Source organism: Odontomachus brunneus, unplaced genomic scaffold (genome assembly GCF_010583005.1).
Source record: "Odontomachus brunneus isolate Ranch 3 - 2012 unplaced genomic scaffold, Obru_v1 Obru_scaffold_023, whole genome shotgun sequence".
In the NCBI taxonomy this organism is placed as follows: domain Eukaryota; kingdom Metazoa; phylum Arthropoda; class Insecta; order Hymenoptera; family Formicidae; genus Odontomachus; species Odontomachus brunneus.
The window spans coordinates 507,459-533,695 of NW_022639473.1; the positions used below are offsets into that span (position 1 = coordinate 507,459).

Genomic DNA, 26,237 nt, shown 5'->3' on the forward strand with positions numbered 1-26,237 from the left:
TATAAGTTGCTGGTGTATTCATAAATTAATCGGTTGATATGTGGCACAAATGCAAGATGAAATGAAAAAAATATCAATCCGATGCAGAATTGTAGAAAAGACAGTATAGTTTGAAAAAATTATTCTATTGCGTATTGTCGAGCCAGCAAATTCACATTTGTTCTAATTTATTATTCAACTGATGCAATTTTCGCTGCAGAGCAAGCGTTGAGAAAGTGTTATGAAAGAAAGCTCAATATAACGAACGAATAGTTTTATCGAGAACGGCTTCTTTCGTGAAGTGACAATAACTATGAATAAATGCTGCAACAACGAGCGATCGATGCTGTCCGTCCGAACGCGAAAACTGTTTTCGCTTCGCGTTGTTATGTTGTGCTTTTTTTTTTAAATATCATCGCTTCAAGGGAGAAAATAAATTTCGCGGCGGCTCAGAAAAATGTCGTATTTGCGTGAAATTTATCGTTCCGCGAGATCGAGGTAGCGCAGCTTCCGCCTGCCACTCGCCGTGGCGATATTATAATTGAATTATCCGCATGCATCGAATAAATTTACTCACCGCCCGTTGCGTGGCGTATCGTCGCTACCGGCTGCCAACCGCTCGCCTCCCTCGTCCCGATTTCCGTTCCGGTCCATCTTCGCTTCTGTGTATTCCTCTGTGTATTCCAAATGGATGTTCTCCCGCTCTTTTGTTCTCTCCTTCTCTTTCTTTCTGCTCCTCCACACACAGTACTTGGTAGTAGTCCTTTTCCTATAGAAAAAAATAAGATATAGTGCATATGACCAGAAATATTTAATTGTGAGCAAACATCATTCTAGTTATCTTTGTGGGATGGTAATATGTACGGTTGATATAACTCAGTTACTTTAATACATCAACTACATCAAAGTGCATGATCTGATCGTGACAATCAGAAATTGGTTGGACTGATATTTACCACGGGTACACTCTGGTTGAAACTACTCGCTTCCCTCGTTCCGATTTCTGTTCCGGTCCACCTTTACCTCTGTATTCTTAACGAACGTTTTCCGGCGTTCTTTTACTTTCTCTCTTTCCTTCTTCATACACAGTACTTAGTAGTAATCCTTTCCCTGTACGAAAAAAAAATATTTAGTGCACATGACCAGAAATATTTAGTTGTGAGCACGCAAATTTAACAATAATATCTGTAGAATATATGTAAGATAAAAATACCAATTCTCAGACATGTACTTAATCCTGAACATTCTTATTGGTTTAGTCTTTAAATATTTAAACTTTCAAGATAGAATTGTTGTATATACTCAAAACTTGTATACATATTTTATTTTGAAAGTTTAAATATTTATATTTTAAAACTAAAACAATAAGAATGTCCAGAATTAGGTACATATCTGGGCGTTGGTACTATCTTACCATGTCTTTTGTCACAATGTTCATAAATCCGTCTCAATAGTCATCATTTGAAACTTGTTTCAAATAGAAAACTAAGATTTAAATTTAGAGTTGGATCTGAATTTTTCAATTGAACATTGCGATTGTACGTGTAACGTCATGTGCACCGTGAAATTTTACTGAAAAACTCAGATCTAACTCTAAATTCAGATCTGAATGTCTCAGTGAGAATGTCTCTGTGAGAAAAGTTTCAAATAAGAATTGTTAATCCGTTATTGAAAAGGTGAAATTTCGTGGATTTCTTTCTTCTTCTTTTTTAATTGTATTTTTATTTAGTGGTACTTATCGAATCTTATAATCTAATTATATATAATCTTATGATTCCATGGAATATTAAGATTTAATAATAGCTAATAAAAAAAAATTCTGAAAACATTAAAAATTTAAAGAGAACGAAATGGAGAATGTGTGAAATTTATCAAACATTACCTTTCCAACAATGGGTGAATATGAATTTAGGATCGATTTTTCCAACCTATTGTTAAGTAATAGTTAACCTGCGTTTTCCTGCGTTCTTTTCCTTTCTCTCTTTTCTTCTCCACACATAGTACTTAGTAGTAGTCCTTTCCCTGTACAAAAAAAAATATTTAGTGCACATGACCAAAAATATTGAGCAAGCAAATTTAACAATAATATCTGTAGAATATATGTAAGATAAAAGTACCAATTCTCAGACACGTACTTAATCTTGAACATTCTTATTGGTTTAGTCTTTGAATATTTAAACTTTCAAGATAGAATTGTTATATATACTCAAAACTTGTATACATATTTTATGTTGAAAGTTTAAATATTTATATTTTAAGACTAAAAGAATGTCCAGAATTAGGTACATATCTGAGCGTTGGTACTTTTATCTTACCATATCTTTTGTCACAACGTTCATAAATCCGTCTCAATTTAGTAACTAGTAATAGTTAAATCATATGTATGTCTTTGTCTAATTTAAAGGAAAAACAAAGATAAACATATAATTTAACTGTTAGTTAACTTACCAAAAGGTTGGAAAAATTGGCATTTAGAGAATCTCGTTAGAACGACAATAAACGTCTCGATTTATCTTTCCCTCTCCCGTACGAATTCGCGAATATTGGAGAAAGAGCGCGCGGCGCGTAATAACGGTCACCGATCGCAAATACGCATTACCGTGTTCGGCATCACGTCTGACAAACTTGGCCTCTACGGCCGACCAACGGGAGGAGAGTCAGCGAAAAAATACGAATAACGCGAGAGATCGTTATTCGGTTGGATTATGCGTGCTAAGTTATGACGGGATATAAAACGACGCGATGCCGTCTCCGACGCCATGATATACGATACCGCTAAAGGAGTGCACGGCACTCTCGATATTGACTTGCGAGTTGAACGGTAATTCGTATTACGGCGTCATATTATCCACCTGTCTACCTGATTACTATGGCGCTTCTAATTCCTGATTAATAAACCCGACAATCGCTCGATTCTATCGTTATTTGCGCGGGTCGATGTTATCAGCAAGTATAGGAAACGTCGGTTTGACGCGTTGCGACAAGCACAAGACTGTACGTATCGACAGAGGAGATTGCTCGCTAATAAGATACTTACGAGACTCCCTGACGTTCGCACACCGCTACTTTCGACACTGCCGATGCTTTTTTCCACGCCAGATCCACTTCCGAGAGACATACAATGCGTAAAACGCGGAGCGATGTCGATCGATGCGTCCACGACAGTTGTACGATGCGGAAAGATCGAAATCCAAGATGGTCGCGCAATTCAAATGTCTCGATAATAAGTGAACATGGCGCGGTTCGACAAGGACGCTCTGTGAAGTACATACATTCTCCCTCTCTCTCTCTCTCTCTCACTAACAAACCGACGTTATTTCGCACGATTTTACGTTGCGTATGCTCCCGCGTCATGTTATCTTTTTCTTTTTCCCTATGATTATCGTCGCATTTCGTATTCCCGTTCAACAAATTCGACGATCGCGGCGAATGAATCGAGATTAACAGAGCAAGTGTAAGAAACGTCGACTCGATGTGTCGCGACGCAACGCGGGATGAATGTACGAAAGAATGAGGAGATTAAGTACTTACGATATTTCTCGATGATCGCACGCTGCTATTTCGACTTTCCCGACATTTTTTCCACATGAGATCCACCTCCGAAAGACAGACGATGCAGAGCGATGTCGATCGATGCGTTCACGGCGGTTGCACGATGCGGAAAGATCGAAATCCAAGATGGTTACGAAATTGAAATACGTCGATAATAAGCGCCAATACGTGAATAGTGGCGCAGTTTGACAAGGCGCGCTCTGTAAGATATATTTTCGCTCTCTGTCTGTCACTAACAAACCGACGTTACCTCCCGCAATTTTACGTTGCGTATGCTCCGCGTCATGTTATCATTCTCGTATTTTGTGATTGTCGTCGCATTTCTTACTCCCGTTGAACAAATTCGACAATCGCGGTGGGTGAATTAAGATTAACAGAGCAAGTATAGGAAATGTTGACTCAATGTGTCACGACGCAACGCGGAATAAATGTACGAAAGAATGAAAAGATTACTCTGTAGTAAAGTACTTACGATATCTCTCGATGATTGCTATTATTTCGACACTCCCGATGCCTTTTTCCACACGAGACTCCCTTACGAGAGACAGAAGATGCAGAGCGATGTTGATCGATGTGTCTACGACGATTGGACGGTGCGATTAGATCGAAATCCCAGATGATCGTGCAACTGAAATACATCGATAATAAGCGCCAATACGTAAATAATGTCGCGGTCTGACAAGGACGCACTCTACGCGGTACAGTCTCTCACTCTGTCTTTCTCACTACAGACTGACATTACCTCCCGCGATCCTACGTCACGTATGTCTCCCGCGTCATATTATCTTTCTCTTCAGCACTGATTGTTGTCGCATTTCTCACTCGCGTTCAACAAACTCGACGATCGCGAGGAGTGAGTCGAGATTAATAGAGTAAGTGTACCAGACGTCAACACGACGTGTTACGACGCGACGCCGGCTGAATGTACGAAAGAACGAGGAGATTACTCTCTAATAAGATACTTATGTTACCTCCCAATGATTGCACGCCGTTATTTCGACATTTCCGACGATTATTTCCGCAGGGAACTCACTTTCGTCGGACAAGAGACCCGTGAAACGTCGATCGATGGATCAGTAGCGCTTACATCATGCAAAAAGACCCAAGATGCTCTCGCGCGATTAATCACGTATACCGAAAATGCGTGACGCATCGCGACATGTGAACGGCGTCGCGCTACTGCAACGCCACCCCCTGCGCGGCAGATAGCCGGACTCACTCACCAATAGATCGATAGCCACTAAACATTTTAGCAAAGTTGTGCATTTACACGTAAATTATAATATTATACGTTTATATATAGACAATAGTATGTATATAAACGTAACATATGTATTATTACGTAACTATAAATGTAATTGTGTGGACAATGATTATATGAGTGATATGAATGTAATTTGTGTAGACAATGATAGTCTATGACTGACGTGTGAAATTGCAGTTAGACACTATGTTTGATCGTAATATTTCTAATATTTTCAGATATGTGAAATTTGCATTAAATATAAATTAAAATTAAAAGCACACAGAGATTAATTAATATTTTAATTATTAGTTTTTTGTATGTATGTGTGTGCAATTCCGAAAAGGTCCACCCTCTAATGAAATTCGGTGAAATAGTCCCAAATCCTCCCAAATAAACATACTTAAAAGATTTTTTGGCACAATCGAAAAATAATTGAGATAATGCAAAAACAATGAATACATTTATTTTCAACAAATTACGGATGGGAAATTATCTCATTTTTATGTTAGAGGAAATAATGTTATGAATAACATATGAGCAAAATAAAAAATATTAATCCGATCTAAATTAAATAAAAAGAATAATTTCAATCATTAATTGTTTAAGTACAATTCTTGCGTAGTGACTTTTGCTAATCTTTTTAGAATTTATTGTTTTAATATGTGTTAGACTCATTATTTTAATAAGGCGAAAGATTTAAGCTAAATATATTTTTATATTATATAGTTGACTTATCAATTTTGGAAGGAGAAAGAGAGAAAGAAAGAGAGATTTGAGTAATAACCGATAGATTGATGTTTATTTATACAAGTCAAGGTAATTTGTTTTTACTAGATTTCCGGAAGCTATATCTAGACATTAATTTGTTTTTATTATAAAGTAGTATATATAAGCACTTTAAAGTTTAAATACGCCTTGGTATAGTTAGTTTTGGTATAGTTAGTCTGTTCTTGACATCAATTGAAGATATATTTATTGACGTAAATATAATAAGTGATAAAGTGTGGTAACAAAATAAATGATTCGGTAAATTTATATTTGATGAGTGCCAAATTACAAAACAGGCAAACAACACTGACTTGACTAAAAGAATTGAAGTTATTACTCAAAGCTCTCTTTCTTTCTTTCCTTTTTCTTTCAAAATTGAGAAGTTAACTATATAATATAAAAATATATTCAGCTGAAATTTTTTGCTTTACTAAAAAATAATGAGTTCATCATATACTAAAACAATAGATTCTGAAAAAATTAGTAAACACCCTTACACAAGGTTTGTACTTAAGCAACCCAGTGAACACAACGTTACATATAACATACATGTTAATTGTAACTCCTACTCAACAATGTAACTGTTATAAAACACGAATGTTGTGTTCACTTGATAATGACAGAAATTGTTTCTTTTTATTTAATATTTAATTTAGACCGAATTAATATTTTTTTCATTTTGCTCATTATGCTATTTATAATATTATTTCCTTTGTAACATAAAAATAAGATCATTTCTCATCCGTAAATTGTTAAAAATAAATTTATTCATTATTTTTGCATTATCTCAATTATTTTTTAGTTGCATCAAAAAATCTTTTAAGTGTGTTCATTTGGGAAGATTTGGAACTATTTCACCGAATTTCATGGAAATCGGAAAATAGATCTTTTCGGAACTACAGCCGTATTTTTGCATTATTTATATAATCCTATATAATTAAAGTAGATTATATAGTGTAAATTCAGTTGCTCAATGAATTTATAAACGTTTTCTCTAAAGAAGATAGAGTCTACATGATTTAAAGGAGATTTATAATGCAAATTTAAGTCTTAAGAAATTGGCCAATCACGGTCAGTTATTCTCTACATATTCCATTATAATTGGTTCCTTTCTTAAGAATTCATTTGTATTGTAGACAATAATTTTTACAATAATCTACGTAATTTATATTGTCTACATTGTCTATATGGGAAAAAGATATAAACATTAAGTAAATTATTCGTAAACAATTCATATATCGATGCAATTTTGAAATCTACGGCACAATCTTACATATGTACTAGGCACACTCGTTTTTGACCACGCGAGGTTGTCATCATTGTTAATGAAACCAGGGCAGAGTCCGCTTCACACTGCAAGTGGTTCGCAGCAATTTGAAGCGATATGATTGGTCGATCGTTCGGAAGCACTAAGTGCGCTAAGTGGACTCTACTTCCAAACGTACGTTATTAATCGCGAAAATTTTTCGATCTTTCTGCGCCCTATAGCCACCATGGATACATCGATCCACATCGCTCTTCACATCTTGCGTGTCTTTTGCCTGTCGAAAGTGAGTCTCGTGTGGAAATAAATAGCGAAAATGTCGAAAATAACGATGTGCGATCATTGGGACGTATCGTGAGTATGCAAGTGAACACTAACTTCTAATTTCTCGGCTACAACCGGTGCCTGTCGCGACGCGTCGAGTCGGCATCCATTACACTTTTGCCAAAAACATCGACTCGCTCAAGTAGCGAAAGAATTAACTTCTTGTCGGGCTATCAATCGGGAATTGCGAACGCGATGGCAATCGAAAGCTTAAATCGATCATACTACACCCTGATATAAATCACCCTTCGCTTCGAGTGAGAGAAAAATGACGCGGGTGCCTTAACGTGGGCACCCTGTGAGTACACACACACACACACACACACATACACAGGAGACGTTATCTCATTCTTAGAGCATGACGCGGCCGATTCATTCATTTTTACGCAAGCTTTTCTCCCTCTCTCTTCTAACCTTCCGTGCATACCAGGATATGCAGCAAGTCGCGAGCATATGGTCAATCATAGAGTATCCGTCGCTTCTCGCGGCCAGGATGGCGCTGATTGGTCCGTCGTCGCCGGCCGCGGCTCGTGGCTTTCGCCTCGGCGCGCTCGAGTCGGCTCGCTCGCTCAGTCGTACTCGAACCGCGCACCGGCCAGGGTCGTGCGCCGCCCGCTCTCCTTCGCGAGTCCGCCGCGCGCCGCTGTGTGTATGTGTGTGTGTGTGTGTGAGAAAGGGATAGAGCGCGCGCATACGTCAGGCAGCCGCCACGCGAAAACGTGCCCCACGTTGTCGCGCTCTCGTCGTTCGCGCGTGTGTTCCTCGCGTACGCCGGTGTTTCGATCAACAATACACACGGGACATCTCTTCTCGTGAACGAGCTCCGCGAGGGTGCGTGTGGCGGCGATTTTCCGCAGCACTTGACAAGCACACGCACAGACGACGAACTCCGCGGAAGTGCGTCGGTAAATTCGCTCGCGTTGTCGCCATAACAGCGTCGTTCGCGGCAATCAGCGTGACGTTGGCCGCGCGTCCGAACTAACGGGTGGAAGAGATCGTTGAGTTCGTCTCTACTTGTGAGCCACGTCGGTTCGTTCTCGGGGAGGAAAACGCGACACAGCGAACGGGACCAGAGCATGAGGACGGACAGCAAGCTGCAGCTCGATCACTGCCAATTGCTCGCCGGCGCACAGAGCGATCGACGCGCGACGACGTCAACGACGACAACACGACGTCAGCGAGGTTAAGGTAATCGCGCGCGTTCGTCGCGACGACACTTGTGTCACTTGTCGTTTTAAATGGAGGAACAAAGTTGCCGGCAACGTAGTTCCTTCTCGCAATCGTCGTTCTTATCGCTCGATATTCTCCGCGCTAAACGCGTATCGGACGCGCTCTAGAGAGGAAGAAAGAGTGAGTGATTGAGTGAGTGAGAGAAAGAGAGAGGAAGCATAGAGCGAATGAAAAATCCGATAACGACGGATCGTTTTCCGCCTGGCAGGTAACATCACGCGTCAGTGTCGTCCTCCTCGTACCCGTCCGTGAGCGGCGACGCAGGGAAAGGGTCACCCGAGTCGAACACGAGGCGGGCGCGCGCGTACTCTTTCAAAGACGATCGCGCAATTCGAATACGCCATTTTGCGCGCCGGTGATCAGCCGCGGCCAGAGTGCTCGTCGACCTGCATACGTGCAAAAGGGCACACGGACATACCGTCGGGCGTAGCTGGATGCTCTTGGCAGCTGAGGACGTTCTCTCTCCCTCTCACGTCGTCGTCGGGACGTCCGTAATTCGCGCGCGCACCAAGACGATCTCGAGCTGTGCGAGAGAGAGGGACAGATACAGAGATAGATCGTCTTCGACGTGATCTGCCGTTGACGTGACCTAGCCTAACGTAACTTTCGTCGCCACACCGGTCGGTGCTCCTCCGACGAGCTTGTCGCGTGTGTTAGTGTGTGTGTGTACGAGCAAGCCCTCTACTGCCGCCCTGTGTACCTTCCGGACCTCACCTGCGACTATCGGATGGGCCTGTGGACTTCACGCATCGGCTGCTGTTGCTGTGGCGGTGAGTGATAAAGCACAATACTTGCATACTGAGAAAAAAAAATGTTGGATTAATGAGACTTTGCTTGAGTGAACGAATTTCGTTGAAACAAATATTTAAGGTAACTGTCCATGTTACCTGTTAGTGTGCCTTTATAAAAAGTATTTTTATGTCTTATTTAAATAGAAAAAATATTTTTTATCAAGTTTAATGCTTTAAGTTAATTTAAAAAAATATCTTCCTATTTATTTGTGCTAGTTTTCTTTTTATTTGAATAGAAAGACACACTATAATGGAAACAGACACAATAATATAAACAATTACTGTAGTCGATTGAATAAATTATATAGTTACTGTGATAAGTTACATTAATTTATTTTTTATTTTTTATTATTCGATAACTATATCAACATAACTTATCGTTGCACAAACGTATAAATTGTTCGATATATGCAACATTTCTTTGAAGGCGGGTGGCCGCCGATTTTGTATCGATCCAACTACTTTTTTCCCTCGGTGTACGACATTCTCGATACGAGAAAGAAAGTAATCTGCCGCGATAAGAATATCTGTGTATGGTACATTTAGGAAAATGTATCGCAGATTCAGATAGAATTCTAAAAATATCGTAGTTAAGATTCACTGCTGTTTTGGTATCTTCTAGAAAATTACTCGTAGCAGGCAGAGAGAAAGAGAGAGAGAATTTGCAGCATTCTAACGATATCTGCCAGTAAATCTAGGCAGGTATAGGGAGGATTATATACATTCGTTTGTCTCTAATTACTAGTTATTTCTTTTTCATCTACTTCATTCATTTTTATAAGAAATGTGACTGGCCTTAATCTGAATAGGTGCGACATAGAGATTTTCTCGCTAAATTTCACAAACAGTTCAGATAGGAATTATGTCTCTATCATTTATATCAATTAAATACGAAATACGTGCTATATCGCGTTCATTTATCTATCTTAGTTCCTCGCATCTAGATAATTTTCGCTGTGTGTAACAGCAAGACCATTTTTTTGAGTGTAGCTAAATCATATTGTGGTATATATGGATAGTTAAAAAAAAAGTATAGCTGCCAATATAGCCATATAATATTTAGTTATGAAATCGACACGGTAGCAACAGTAGCGAAAGCTTGAGCTGCAGCAGCAAATTTTTTGTTGCATCAACAAATAATTTTCAGCCAACCATGATTGGCTGCGGCAGTGAAATCTTTTTTCCCGTGATAGAGAGTTTGAAAAATTATCGGGGCCCCATTCTCTCGTAAACAGAATGAGATATGCGAAACGCGAGATTGCCGAGTTCACATCGACGAATTAGCGATTTATGAAGCTATTTTATTTAAATGTCGACTCACACACACACATACATTCGCGGTCGTTTAGTTCGTGTGGCGAGTCGAGCTCTTGGCCGGGAATATTTTTTCTTTTTTCCAAATGTGCCCTCAAATTTTGATTAACGCCGTTATCCGTTACTTTAAATTCATTCTACTCCGTTGCAAATTGAATTTTTGCTGCGTGCGCGGAAACAAATGACCCACAGGCTGGGAACAACCGCGCGTAACGCATTGTGGGGGCGTGGAAACGTATTTTTTTAATTCGGGATAAAGGGAAACGCAGTGGGAATTAGGTTAATGTAAGCCAGAAAAGCGCTGTGCATTCGTCATACGAGACAAACGTGACTGTCGCCCCTCCATCCCGCCTCGTAATCGTCATGCAACACCGTGTGCGTGTGCACGTATGTTTGCTATATAAAATTCTATTCTTTCTAGTATCATTTTTCCCCGGAGCTCTCTCTCTCTCGCTCTCTCTCTCTCTCTCTCTCTCTCTCTCTCTCTTTCTCTTTTTTTCCCGATATGCCGAGCACTGTACGCTGAAAAATGCGACACTTGGCGAGGTCAATCCGTTCGTCGCGTATCGCATAATAACTCGCGTCAAATTATAAAATACACGTTTCCAGAGGAGTCAGGATTCGTTATTTGCCCAGGCAGAGAGGCAGGGATAGAAGGGGAGATGGAGAGGACGCAGAGATATAACTTTTCGGCAGATGTAAAGGGCATAGAGCGGATTGCGGAATATACTCTGATGCAGTTTTATTTTCTTTTTTTTCGAGCCCTTTCACCGCGCGTGCTGTCTATAAATATTCAATTTATGCGCGTTACTGTGTATGGGTGTACATGAATATTTAACTATCCGGTTATGAAGCAAGACAGAAGCGTCTCAAAGTCGCACGGCGCGCTTTGAGAGCCGCGGAGTGTATAAGGACATTTTTAGCCGGCGTTACTTCGGCTGTTGCCTTTAATCACGCGGCGGATCCTCCTTCGGCTCGATCAACATGCAATTTCGCCGGCGATCCCGCGCATATTTTCGGCGCGCTGCGCTGCATCTCGAGTATATGAGTATATTCGCCTCTCAGGCTCTCAGCTGCGCTAAAGTCGCGTTTCCAATCGATAATGCCGCGTCTTGGAGATGAGGAAAGGGAGGGTCCGACTTTTCCAGAATACGCGGAGGTGCATAAATGTTGGATCGCGCGGCGATATCTCGCTGAATAATTGCTACCGTCCAGCGGTACGACGTGTGTATCGCTATTGTTGTTGCGATATTAATAGTGGCGCTATTTCCACATCCCATGATTTTCCCTGATGTATCTCGGCCGAAATTACCGAGACCCAAGACGCGTTAGTCGGAAGTCTGCACTTTCTTTTGCTCGTCCGAGGTGAATCCGAAGTTTCGCGGAAAATTAACGCGATAGAGACTGGTATATTCCGCGGTATCCTTATTGATGTGGCGCACTAAATGTTAAAGGATCTTCCTCCGATTGTCGTGCGATATTTGTACCCGTGAATACGGCAGGCGTGGCACAGCGACGGCAGTTCGCGAAATATAAAATTTAGTCATTCGCACGTGCAAACAAAAATTCGCGAGAGGAAGGAACAGGCGGCGTGACATTGCGATATTTGAAACGGACAAAGGCGAAGGGTTAGCTCGCTCGGGTTAGGTCAGGTTAGTTTAAATTGCCTAAGGATTAATTGCGTCCGCAAAGGACACCGCCGCTCTCAGTCTGCACTGGCAAAAAGACGTGGTCGCCGCGCGCGGAGAAATAATATCCGGCCGTAGCGTGCTTTTAAAGTCTCCGCCGGAACCGCGGCGGGCCTCTGGCGTATATTTCGTCGGCGTCCGAAAATAGCCAGTCGTTTAGGCTAGAGAGAGAGAGAAAGAGAAGAGAAGAGAGAGGAGGAGGGAAGAGAGAAAAAGAGAAAGATTTATTTATTGGGACATTTCCCCTCAAGTGCTGAGAAGTAGGGGAGACCGGGGCAAGATGTCTTGTATTTTAGAATTTCGAGGTTACAACTTCTCAGGCAACTAATTGTTGTGACTGACTGTATAAAGACCATATTCTTTTCTTAATGCCCGCCATTACTTCGTTTACAATATATTTTGTAATAACTAAAATACGACATGACAGGGTTCAATTTTTCGGTAGCGCAGGGTAAAAGACCATATAAAATATATAGCCTGGTTAGTGTGTGTGTGTGTGTGTGTAATTCCGGTATGTCGCGAGAAATCTTCACAGCCCTCCTATCGGGCTTAATACAAATTTTTAAGAGGCTCGAAAATTTATTTAAAATACTTCGCTATTACCAATTTTTTTCTATTTCTTAATTGTAATATTATTTTGATTTTAATGAAACTCGGGGAAAAATATTTATGTTCTGAGAAGTTCATTTCGCAATTTTGTATCCGCTATTATACACAGTGTTCGCATATCTCGCTCTCTCACCAGAATGTACTGAAGATAAATATTCTATTTGTAAGTTCTACAATATTCATAATGTCGCACAGTAAACTAAAACTGAATATCGATTATCGATATATACCTGTCCAAATATATTCAACTAAATTTCTACCCATTTCTCTCAATCTCTATGCCTCTCTACGAGAGAGAAAAGTAGAGGAGCTCCGTATGACGACGGAGAAAGATGAGTTGGGTAGTTGGCGCTAATTGGTTAATGCCTGTCATTACTATACTCGCCTGTGCGAGAGGGACAGAGGGGAGGGGAAAGAGGAGACGGGGGGAATTAAAACCGGGCTATCAAGCGGCGGAGAAGAAAGAGCCTGGAGAAAAAGGGTGCTTCCTCCGCGATCTTTTTAGCGAGGGGTTATTTCGGTCTCGTTTGCAGGACCGGCCCCGGACTGTAGAACGTGTAGGGGATATACCGCGGGACTCTTGTAAAAATAATCGTCCCGTGTCCCGCCTGATTAAACGCCGTCGTAATGAGCCGTCGGCGGGCTAATCGCCGGTATAGTCGCGATGATATCAGGAATTTATCCCGGTCGATCCTGCGCTCTCTTTCGTCGCGCCTCTTTTGCCGCCGGTATCGCGCCGAGCGAAGGCGCTTAATTTTTCGATGCGTTCTTAGCTTACAGTCTCCGTGTTAATTCTCCGTGTGAAACAGGCAATTTCGGGCCCGGCGAAATTGTGTGCTTCCGCAAGCAGCGATATCGATTACGCGGGCGGGGGCGAGTGCATTCTTTTTCATTTCGAGTACAGCACACGTGACCGTCGGGTTGGCTCGTCCGGAGGTCTCGTTAAGGCCGTACTAGTGGGACCTTATCGTGAATACACTCCGCCCGACCTCGGGGCACGTGATCCCGCAATTAGCGGTAGTCGACGTTTACTTTGGCGACAAAGGGAGAGCCGCGCCCCGTCCTTGTATTATTCTAAAAAAAAATGCGCGAGTTTCATGGGACAGACGTTCTGGCATTTCGTACCCCTCTGACTCGTTCGTAATTAAATTTTATTTTCGAAATACGATCACGCAGGAAGAGAGAGGCGGAGGGGGGGGGGGGTAGGAAGAGGATGCAGCCTATTTACCCCGTGCATTTTATGAAGTATTAAATTTGAAATCGATTATATTAATATCAATTCGAATTATGACCGCAATAGGCACGCGTATATTATGCATAGTGCATTATTAAATTTCATTTGCAGAACTTACTTGTGTCGAACTACGTTAATTAACTTCTACGAGCAATTTTGTAATTTATGTAATATGAGTAAATCGATGATCAGCTTATCGGGGGAAGTTTCCGTTGTTGTTGTTCAGATTGCAGGCGGGCGCGCATTTACCGAATATTACAGTAATTACGCTTTTATATGGCGCGATGGACTTAATACGCGCGTAACGCAAAATACATGCAGCGGTATTTCAAAATTGCGGCTCGCCGTGAAAGTAACCGGAAGATTAGCGCGGCACCGGAATAATGAGACGAGGGAGAGAGAGAAGGAGGAAAGAGAAAGAGAGAAAGAGCGCAGCATATGTGCGCTCTTCGCGCGAAATCTGGGGTTTTAAGGCGGCTACAGGCAGGCCCTCTCTCTCTCTCTGCCTCTCCCTCCCCCCCTCTCTCTCTCTCTCTCTCTCTCTCTGTCTCTCTCTTCTTCGTCTCTCTGTTTTGGCGTCGTAAATATCGCCGCGCATTACGCTTATCTCCGACATATTGCGCCTCCAGGTCCTTCAGACTTTCGCGGTTACATCGGCGTTACTCTTTCGTATCTCGCCGACGCCAGCGACTACAAATACAAAAGCGCCGTTATCGAGAGCTCCGGCTTCGAATTCTGCGTACAAGCTTTCTATCCGCTCCACTCGCTCGCTCGCTCGCTCGATTCCTGAGCGATCAGTAGCCGTGATTCGATTCTCGCACGTAGAACGAAAGTATGAGAAATTGAAAGATTCTAGATAGGGCGGCGGTGTTCGCCGGCCGACATGTAAGTCCGCAGTCACGTGAGGCCGAGTGACTAACACCCCCGCGTCTTTGCTACACGGGAATACACTTATGCCGCGGAGGCATTCATTTTCCGCTATCGTGAGCCGTACTTCTCGCGCAAGTGGTTCGCGAGATTGAAAAATTCTAGATAAGAAGATGTTAAACTGCATCCACCCCGCCTCCGAGCGCGACCGTCGGAGCACCCACGCGACTCTCTTTCTCTCTTTTTATCCCCTAAAAACACGGTGATGGCGACTATGAAGTGACAACTGCAACGAGTTTTGTGCGCGGAATTGACATGTAGACCAAAGCTTCAGTTGCAATAACTGCAAAACAGTTTATTGAACTATGAGCCGGTCCTTCCAACTTCTTGGTGAGCTAGCTGATAGTTAAATTATATGTCTGTTTTTGTTTTTTGGTCTGTTTTGATAATGAAGCATTTCAGAACAAAATTCGAACAACAGACAATTTTCTTTGCATTTCTTATTCTTGGATGTAGCAAAACACTTGGCAAAAAAGTGTCTTGCCAGCTTCACAGACAGTAACAACGTGGTCATCTTGTCTTGATGCCGAGTTCAGTTGCCCAGTAACGCATGATAAGAAGACTACTTTCTAGGTGCAGTCCTTCTCTCTCTCTCTCTCTCTCTCTCTCTCTCTCTCTCTCTCTCTCTCTCTCTCTTTCTCTCTCTCTCGCTCGCTCGTTCTATTAATCGAATTTTATAACGACGTGGAATTGGGACTCCCGTGTCAATAGCTTCGCCGCGGAATCTTCCTGAAATATTGTCCGCGGCACGTCTTGACCCGAATCTAAATCTCATAAATTTCAACATATTTTCCATGTTGCACGCGGGTTGCAGCACGCACACATCGCGTTACCCAAAATCGATGGGTTGCGAAAGCGCATGGCCGTGATTAATTAATCCGCGCGCCTCGCTCGATATTCTTCGCGTAAGATTTATTAATTACGTGCTGCACGTGGGACGTGATCGCGAGGCGGATAGTTCGCTATCATCCCGTTCGCCATGCAAGGGGCAAGGAGGGATGATAGCCTGTGGGGAGAGTGTGAGAGAATGTTTCGGTGAACAACGTCGCCCCCATACCCCCCTGGCAAGAACGAGCATCAAATGCGAGAAAAGCCGTCGTATTTATGGAAAATTAATCGCATTCCGTACATCAGAAGGATGGAATGCGAAGTTGTGAATTCCTTCGCCGCGCGTTTTCCGCTCGCGATGTGAATTTATTCGCCCGCCGCCGTAGCCATGCTTAATTCGCCGGTAATTGCCGCGCTCGCGCACATTCTCCGCTTTGAAATTTCATCGTAAGCGCGCGCAGCCATCCGCCAGCCATCCGCGAAACAATTTCATATTTTCAATGTTGAACTCGGCGCGAATACCAATATCGCGAAAATTTCTCGCGACGGTAACCCCCGTCCCGCCGTTGTTATCCCGCGCCCGTCGCCCCGACGACCCATTTGCATAGGAGGACCGCCGCGGCGGAATGGCATTTTCGCGCGACGTTTTTATTAGGCCGACGCAGCCGGCAAGGAATGTTCTTTTTCCGCAATTTTGCGCGATCCCGAATTGCGCGCTCGCGGCGACATTCGCACCCCGCGTCGCGCTCGTCGGCCGAAGGGAAAGACTTTTGTCGCGGTTGATGCCATTAGCGTGCCGCCATTGTAGGTAGACGAGCGCATTTATAGCCGGTCATACCGGCGGCAGTCGGCGTATCCAAGCTGGATACGTTTCGCGAGTGCACTTAAAATTTCCATTTACTTGCCGCACACGGCCATTCGTATTGGCGCAAACGTATCCTCGCATGAACGGCTTCGCCGAACGAATGATACCCCGTTGTCACGAGCGAAAAGGAAGACGCGCGCGAAAGGGTTTTCGAGTGCAACGTTTGACCAAAGTACAGAGAACAAGGTGTGGCGGTCTAAATAGAGATAGATTCTCACGCGCTGAAAACATTCTTTTTGGAACTGTGAAAGATTCGGTACATACGATTTACATACGTCGGCATAACGCGTCTTTTACGAGTGCATGTTTTATTGAGAAAGCGAGTTAAATTTTGTGGTTGCACTTACCAAACATTTGGTGGATCGCATTGTAACCAAATTACGGCCTAGTGTGCCAAACTCTCCTTTTGACATCAAAAGTGACCATCACGACGTAGGGCAATCAATAATGAAGACTGTACAATTCCTGTGAAACAGTTATAATATAAATACACTGTATTAATTATGTATACACTGTATTATAAATACATGTATATGTATGTGTAATTATAAATACACTGTATAAATTAATTATTAGATTTACATTATACAATAATGTAAATTTTTACTGCATTGATGCGACAACAAATTTACTAAAAAGTTATACTCCGATTTTCATCTTACGTTTAACATGATGTATCGTTTGGGGAAAATTTTCATCCAACTTTCGGGACAAAAGTTGATTGATTGCAACCTGATCAGTCATAAGGGACTTAACGTTGCTGAATTTCGTGATTCAATATATTTAAAATTGCTATCAAATTTACGTACGTCAGTCTAAAATCGAGGGTTGGAAGAACGAAGTTCTCGTGAATACATTATCGCGTTTTACGGCTTCGCCGAGGTCGACGATTGTTTTTATTATTGTTATTAATTTTAATAATAATTTTTGTATTATTATTATTGTTTATAATTATTGTGTGCAAAAATGCAACTCTCATTCGATCGGCACACGGTATTATATTTTTTTTATGAATTATTTTGAATTTATTTCATTATTTTGTATTTTATTTAGTTTTATTTATTTCAACATCATATATAATATTTATTTCAAAAAATTTCATATTTATTAAACTTATTTATTTTAATTTTACTTTTATGTTTCTGGTAATATGCAGGAATAGACTGTCATTAAAACTTATCCTATTAAAACGAATAATATACTGAGAGAAAAGATTTTTCTGAAATAAAAAATATTTATTCGGTGGGTGCTAATAACATATTTATATTTATACCAATATAAAATATTCTTTAAATAAAAAAATACACATTTTCTTAAAACCTTAATTCTTTATAAAAATAAATAAATATTTAATTCTACTTAAATAAAAAAGAATTATGTTATTAGCACTGGAAAAAATAGTTTTTAATCCTTGGATATTTTTCTCTCTCAGCGCATAAATTTTGCTGGAAGTTTTAGTGGTACATTTTAGTCCCTGAAATATGAATAGCATACACGAATTGAAAGGATAGTCAATTATTGCAGAACGTCGATCTGTTCATCAAAAATTTACAAAATTTACAAAATTCCCACAGCAATCTTTGCTATAAAATTTTCTCCGTGTGAGCATTGCCACGAAAAAAAATGCCGAAATTTAAAAAGTGCGATCATTCGCTGGAAAATCGCAATATGACTTTTCGCGAAGTTGTTCCCGAATTTCGATTTTTCAGAACAATGCATGTTCAGCGCTTGATTTCTCTGCAATCGCGTTAGTAATCTAATTTTTTTCTAATTTGCCAGTCTCAGCGGAGTACATAACATAAAACGGTGGATACGTGAAGTTCTCACCCTAATTTTAAAATTCGATAGTTCTGATTAGAATCCCAGAATCCATCGTGATGTTAAGTGTGAAGTAAGCACTCCATTTTTAACACTAGATTTATGGGACATTTTGACGGTCAATTCGAAAGAATTGGTATCCGAAGAAATAAATATACGACATAGAGAATTTCAAAATTAGAGGTCTGAAGAGTAAATGAACAATTGGGATATATATTCGTATCATTTCATTAATAGAAGTCAACAAAAATTGCTAGAAAATAATAATAATAGTTTCTGTAATTTTGCTCGTGAAATCCGAAACCCGTCAAATTGACGTGTCCTGTAAATCTAGTGTTAATTGCTGTTTTAGTATAGTTAATCGGCGGAACTCTTTTTTTATGAACATAAAGTGCTTCTATACTATTCATAAAGAAGTTGGAATTCTAATCAGAATTCTATAGTTAGGATGATAATTTAACATACCCAAGGGCGACGGACTTTGTAACGACGTGATGAAATATGCAGTTGTAATATCGCTCGCCGCAAGTTGCTCCGCGAGTGATAAAATAGCTAAATGACACGATAAAATAATTACGCAGCTTGCACAACATTAAGAATGCAATGCACCGGTTGACGAGAGATAATCGAGAACCGATACCGAGGTCATCGCGCGCGTATTTAGGCAGCTGCAGAGTGAAAAAGTTATTTTTCTACTCGGAAGTAAAATGTTTGATAGATACCATATGGATGGCATATGTGTTTTTTACTGGTGTCAAATAGATGCATTATTTAGATAGCAAAATACACCTAGCGGCAATTAAATTCAATGTTGAATTGGCTTCAGTTATCAAACGTTTGGTCATTCCCATTCTAATCAATTCATGGTGTACCGAATTTTTGTTTCAATAAAATCCTTTTTCAGTATGTAATCTGAGCGTACGTTAATAAGTAAAACCGTTCGCGGCTTCGGTGAAACGGAACGCGAGTTCCAGCATGCCGAAAATGCATTAACGGGTGAAGTTTTACCTTGTTCTTTTTCCCCGCCGGTGAGGAAGTATACGCGTAGAGTGAAATTTCGGGACGGCAGTATTGTTTTAGAATATTCTCGTATGGATTCCCGAAGCCGATCAAAGTTTCGGCATTTTCCGAGGTCGGCAAGTTCGCGAAGCTCTCTCGTCGCTGCGAGGTCGATGAGAATACCGTCTGTTTCCCGCCCGTTCTTTTTTTGTTCTTTTTTTCTTTTTGCACCACTTCGCGCCTCTGCATTAAGTTCCTTATACGCTCTGCCAGATCTCGTTAGGTCGGGTTTTCGCTGCGAGCATGGCGTATAACGGCCTAGGAGAAGTAGCCGAGTGCTTAAAACAGTAATCAAGGCTAAAGGTCGGCCATTCGCGAGAGAGGTGACGAAAATCGAAAGGAACCTTTTCCGTGAGAGCACTCTTATCATGCGCCATTTGCCTTCAGGGAGCACGCTTGGATTTAATCGCGCATATCGACGCTGTTTATCACGACTGAAAGATTAATTTGTTAGATCTCAACTAATAGACAACGCGCGCTATGCCCTTCACTTTTATCACACTTTCTTTTTTTTTTTAAGCAAAAGAACTTTTGTAAGTCGGAAAAAAGAACTGCTTGTCTTAACGTGACAGTAAACATAATGTGTTTTAGTTGAAGGAAACATTATTTCCTACAAATTCGTTTTTAATAAGCTAAATTTAGTTCATAAGGACTAAACATTTTTATCTCCTTCAGCTAAAGTGCATTTAAAAAATCAATTTCTCAGAATGTACACAGAGAAAAAGGATGATCGACTTAACGGTAATAATAAACGAACCGATATGGTCAAAGAAAACATCATTTCTGATTCCTACAAACTGAATTCGGTTTTTATGAACTAAATTTAGCTCTCTCTCTCTCTCTCTGAGTATCAGAAATTTTATTTTCTTTAAGCAAAACGCGTTTGTTTCGTTCATTGCATCAATTCAATAAATCTATACTTTCCGTGTGTACGTCCAGAGAAATTAATTTTGTTGACAACGTTACGAAAGTGGAAAGACATCAATTCAGGCGCATATAATCGTTATCTCGAACTCACGAAATATTATCTGTAGACTATATTCTGTAACTTTTTAACGACAATGTCACTAGCATGATATGTCGTTGCGCAGCTTTTATAATATGTATTATATTATACTCGCGTAATGACAACGTAACGACAACACTGTCGTCAAAAATTACAAAATAGGCCTACTATTAACTATAATTATGCTCAACCAAAGACGCAAGGAAAGAGTATAAATGTACGAAATATCCTTTGATACTTTTATGAACAACGTCAGGCAAACTTTGCGCGATTAATAACGCACATGAGTTAATCTGCTCACATAATTCATTTGGAACTTCGAACATATGTTCCGCGGGCATCCTTTGTTATATGTCTAGCACAACGCGCCACTAACAGCTTAAGAACTGACTTACCGTTAATTTAACTTTCGGGATTAAGTTAACTCGGCGTGTGAGTGTGCGCGGGCGCGCGCGAGGTATAACTTTTGCGCGGAGACGTCTTGACGTGTAAGGCGCGTCACCTCGATAAAACCACGCGGTCCTGTCTGTCTTCCCTGTCTCCCTTGATAAAACCGTTTATCGCGCGATCCTCGATATTAAAGGACGACGCGAATTCCGGCGCTGCCGCGAAATAAAATCGCATCGATACGTTTCTTCCTGGAGAAATGTGCTGCCCTTAATACCAAGGCGAAATAAAGAGTGCTTCCGGGGTTAGTTTCGAGGGATATGTGGGTTTCTTTATAATCTAAGTATTTCTTGCTCTGCTCTGTCCTGTCTCAAAATACGACTGGGTCACTCGATCGGATTTTGTAACGAGTATATTGCGTTTTAAGTTAATATCACATTTATTCAACAATATAAGAGGAGAGAAATATATATATATATATATATATATATATATATATATATATTTATATTAAATTATGAATATCCAAAATTACGTATTACAACATGTATTTTGTTCTATGCAAAATATATTATTAATAATTATAGTGCAAAATAAAGTTAGGAATATTAGGTACAGGCGGTTAATGTAAATTTATGTGTACATATATAGGATATGTATAAAATATATATATGTAATGTATAATAAATACTAATTTTAGATATTTATTATTTAATATAAGTATTTCCTTTTGTTATTCATTAGATATAATCTAACTTCTTGAAACGCAATATACTTGGTAGCAAATCCGATTGAGATCGAATGACGCGGTCGCTTTTTGACATAGGACAAGGTAGAACTAGTTGGATTCTAGACATACCTACCTCTAAGTCGAAACTGATGCTTTTCCGTAAGCACTTAGAGCGTGAGAGAAAGGAGATCCAAGGTATTATTGGAAACCCGTGTGCGAGGTGGCCGACAACGACGTCGCAACAGCTCGTGTGTTTAACTCCCGACCAAGAACGCGCATACTTTAGGCCACCCCCTTTTAAGTATTCCCGCAATAGCGCCGCAGGCCGTGTGGCGTGCAACCCTATGGTGAGTTCCGTTGTAACCGGCTGGGAACCGCGCCAATATCCTCGTCGAGCTTAAACAGAAGCTGTTGTGAGCGCCGGCGCGCGCCGCTCCGCGCGCAAAAGAGAGACGCTTTCTCCGCGGCGAAAATTGACAGCGTCGTCGATGTAAGTCCTAGCGAACAAGTTTGGCAGCACGAAGTTTGGCCGCGCTGTTCATGCGCGAGTGGCGCGCCGTCGTGTCTCTGTCCACATTCCGGGATCATGTTTTAGCGGAAGTTTAGCGGCGCCGGTCCCCGGTGCGGCGGTGATGGTGTCGGTGATGGTGTTGCTGGTTCTTCTTCTCTCTTTTGTCTATTCATGCTCGCAATCTCGACCCTGCCTGCCTGCGAAATTATTTATGTATTTTAATAAAGGGAAAAGTATTTAAATTTTCAAGGGAGGGAGAAAGCGGCAAGCCGTGGGGCGAATAACGACTTGGAGTGTGCGAACGTCCGCGTAATCGCGTCGAATTGCATTACGCAATTCCGCGGATACATTTTAATCTGGAGAAATCATTTATTCAATCGGCCCTCTGAGGGCGAGCGAGAGAGAAAGATGGAGCGATATGGGTGGGAGGCAATTCACGAAAACTATTCGGCGGAATTTAATTCAACGACGCGCGGAAAATCTGGATACGACGTGTAGTCCGCAGGCCGGCCGGTGAATAACGGTCTAATATTGCTCGCAAGGCCGCGCGTTTAATCAACGGCAATAAAATAATCGATAACGATGCCGGGCCGTCTATATCATTATTGACACGTCGTAATAAAGCAGATATTGGAAAAATAAGTTAATGTAGGGCAAGAGAAAGCGAGAGGAAAGAAAGGAAGGAGGAGGATGAGAGGAAAGGAGATATGCAGTGAAAAGAGGATTTTGTTGTTGAAGTGAAAATCTGGTACATCGGGCTAAAATTTATAATTCGATGATTGCAACTAAAAATTTAATTGCTGTAGAAAAGACCGGAGCTAGTTAGTTATCAGGGTAATTCGGCAAAATCGATTATTTCTACTGTTCTTTAACATGTTTTCGAATCAAGCAAGCAGGAATTTCCAAGCCACATGTTTAAAAATTCTGCTTAATTCTGTAACTTATTAGAAAATAGCACAAATAATCAGTTTTACTCATTTATCCCGGTAGCCAAATAGTCCTGGTCTCCTCTGTATTTTGTTTCCTCAATAACATACATGTGCTTGACATAAATAGAAAGCGCGTAATGCCAACCAAAGGTCGTATGTGCCACAAATATTTCAGTTGCGAATACAAAGATAATTTTTTCAACCTATGCGTCTTTGTGTTATCCGAGACAAATTTTCCGCGTGCGGAAGCGTCGTGCAAGAATTGAGATGCCTCTTACAGGCTCCTGGGGACAAGTTAGCTGAGAAAGCACCGCGTGGAATTTCCGCGTAAACGTTGCGGGTTACGTAGCGCGTGCTCGAGAAATTGATGCCCCCGTGGGAAGGGACAGCACTTCCTCCTAAATAAAGGACTCTCTCTCTCTCTCTCTCTCTCTCTCTCTCTCTTTGGCGCGTAGGATAGTCGCGCGCGAGTTTGGAAATTGCAACCGCAACGCAACCGACGGGAGTCTCCTTGTCACGTGCAACCAGGATCACCGGCTAGGATAAGCGCTTTTCTCCCCTGGCTCGCTCTCCTTTGCCGCACGCGCTTGTGCGCGCTTCATTTGGGGAACGAATACGGTACGTTTATCGTTGGCCGGCGAAGGGCAACCACCGTGTCGTTCTTCTCTCGTTGCTGAAGTTGCGACGTGGTTACCGCTAAAGGTCTCGAGCGTAGATCTCGCTATTCCTCCCGGTTAATTCGAAACGACGCCGTTTCGCTCGTCGTGCAAGCAACGATCGGCGGGTTCCGAAAGGTTTCGACTAGCGAAACGCGGGAGAATTCCTCGATCCTCCAAGACGAAGTTTATTCGACGCTCTTTTCAAGGAACTTTCACTTGCAAACCTTATTTCCGCCGCGCACGGAGCCACCCGGGCCAAGCGCGAGGAACTCTCGGAGCCGTGAAATCGGATCTCCCTCGGGAATCGAATTTTTAATCTCGAAGATCGTCTAGGCGCAAACAATTTTTTTTTTCATTTGGACTCAGTCGAATTCGCGGCTCAACGGAATGCCAAAGTAAACGGCAAACTCGAAAAGTGTCGATAACGCAGAGGTAATCGTTACTAGCACGAGCGCGCCTCTTTGTACATGTAGATTTTATATTGATGTGTTCCACTTGGTGTTTTACCATGCTTAGCAGAAAAAATATGCATACGTAGAAATCTCCCCAAACTTTTCAACTTTTGAAGTCAAGTTGCAAATGCAGTGCTCTTTGAAATTTTCCTGAGCGAGCCAAACGCACGTCCAAGTATGTGCAGGCTGTAAAACTCTGATGTCACGCAGATATTTACACCACTTGACAGCTCGAGACGCCAGACTTTTTTCTCATTTTTCGTCACGCGTTGAACAATGCTCCAATTAAATGTTACGCACGCTCTTATTTTATCAAGAGCAATTCTGTCTACGACCAATACGACGTAAACTTTGCGGGAAAAAATCGTATTTTTGGTATTGTTTGTTTGGTATAGTTCGTATCGTTGGTGAAGTTTTCAAACATGGCATCCCCTTCATTTGCTCCTCTTTTACGGAATTTGCACAATAGCTCTTTGTAGCACGACTCAGCGCGGATCGCTTTGCGAGTTCGTAACTGTCACGTAAAGCTTGCGCGGTCAGGGGGGAGGGAAATCGATAACGAAAAGGATATAATTCGTGCAACGATAACATGCGACGCACTACAATTTACAAAAGGATATTCGTGCCGATGGTTCCTCATTGTTTATGTTTGAAACTAGTTACCCCGGATATACTCGTTTATAGCGGCGGACGTGAACAGCGACGGGGAAGGCGCAAGGGTTAGGAAGAGAGAGAGAGAGGAAGAGGGAAGGCGGGATGTGACGAAGTCGGCAAACTGGGTAAGCTGAACTGACAATCATAGCTTTAAAAGCACCGTATAAGCCGGAACTTTTGCCCGGGATTCCGATCCGTGGAAATTAGTCGGTCAAACCGAGACTTGTCGAAGTTTCGTATCACGCTGCACTCCCGGTTCCTTGATTTGGCACGTGAGAAGATTTTCCGCGGATATATCGCGGTGCAGTGCTGCGAGAGGAAAGGAAAGGGGTGCGTGAAGATGTGAGAGGCACGTGCACGAATCGCGCACACGAATCGAATCGCGGCCGTAGAAAAACGCGAGCTCGTCCTCTCGAATGAGTAGCAACGGGATTATCAGTCACCATGGATCCGCCGCAGAGCTCGGGTTCCTCCATTTTTCTCCCCCTCCCGCCCCCTAATCTTCTCATTGCGCTGCATTACGCGGCGCGCTACGAAAAAATTACAATGTCTATCGTGCTCGGACTCGAAGCGCTTTATCGCGCTTTAACGTCACCGCGCGGGGCCAATATTAAACGCGATATAAACGACGGTCACGACCAATTTGATACAGAAACGAAATAGGAGCAAAAAGCTAAAAATAAAAAGAGAGGAGGAGAGAACTCTACCTGAAAAAAATATACCCGCTGTGGAGCGCTTAAAAGTTTTGGTCGCGGGCAAAGTGTTTCATGGATGTGAATTTTTTTGATTTTTATTTACCTTTTTTACACGACGGACATGCCGTATCAGTGTGGGAAGTGGAGCACGAGCACGCCCTCGTGTGTTTCCTAGGCCGCGGGCCTTTCTCCTTTCCTTCGTCCCTCCTGTACAGATTTCGTAGCTCTTTCTCCGTTTCGCGTCCCCTTCTTCTTCTCGTCTCTTTGTGCCCTCTTTCGTGTTTTGCTCCTCGTTTTTCCTCCTTTTCGCGACGTATGCTGTCCACACCGGGACGTGCAAATATTTTACGCGGGCTGATACCGGCTGCGGCGTGAGCCTCGCTAGAAATGAGATAGTGTGAACACGTTTCGCGTCGAGATGTTGCTTCTCTCTTTCTCTCTCCCACCCTCCTATCTCTCACTCTTCATAACCGAAAACGCCGAAAACAAAGAGCTCATATGAGATACATTTGAGGATACGTTCTTTGCGGTGATTTTTCACTCTTTGTACCATTTCGAGAACGTGAGATAAAAGTACCAATATCTGGACGCTAATTGGTAACTAACTTTGGACATTCTTATTGTTTTGGTCTTTAAATACGAATATTAAAACTTTCACTATAGAATATACATATATATATATATATATATATATATATATATATATATATATATATAT

At 41.8% G+C, this 26,237-nt stretch overlaps 1 protein-coding gene across 4 annotated transcripts in view; it reads left to right on the forward strand.

The window, feature by feature from the left end:
- The first annotated feature begins 7,723 nt into the window (after window positions 1-7,723).
- LOC116842225 (discoidin domain-containing receptor 2) overlaps window positions 7,724-26,237 on the forward strand; it is a 380,754-nt gene continuing 362,240 nt past the window's right edge. For 3 of the 4 annotated variants that reach the window (XR_004377695.1, XM_032811123.1, XM_032811127.1), the window contains exon 1: window positions 7,724-9,133. The gene's annotated coding sequence lies outside the window, so the exon portion shown is untranslated. The remainder of the gene's footprint in view (window positions 9,134-26,237) is intronic. The other variant, XM_032811124.1, reaches the window with a different exon arrangement.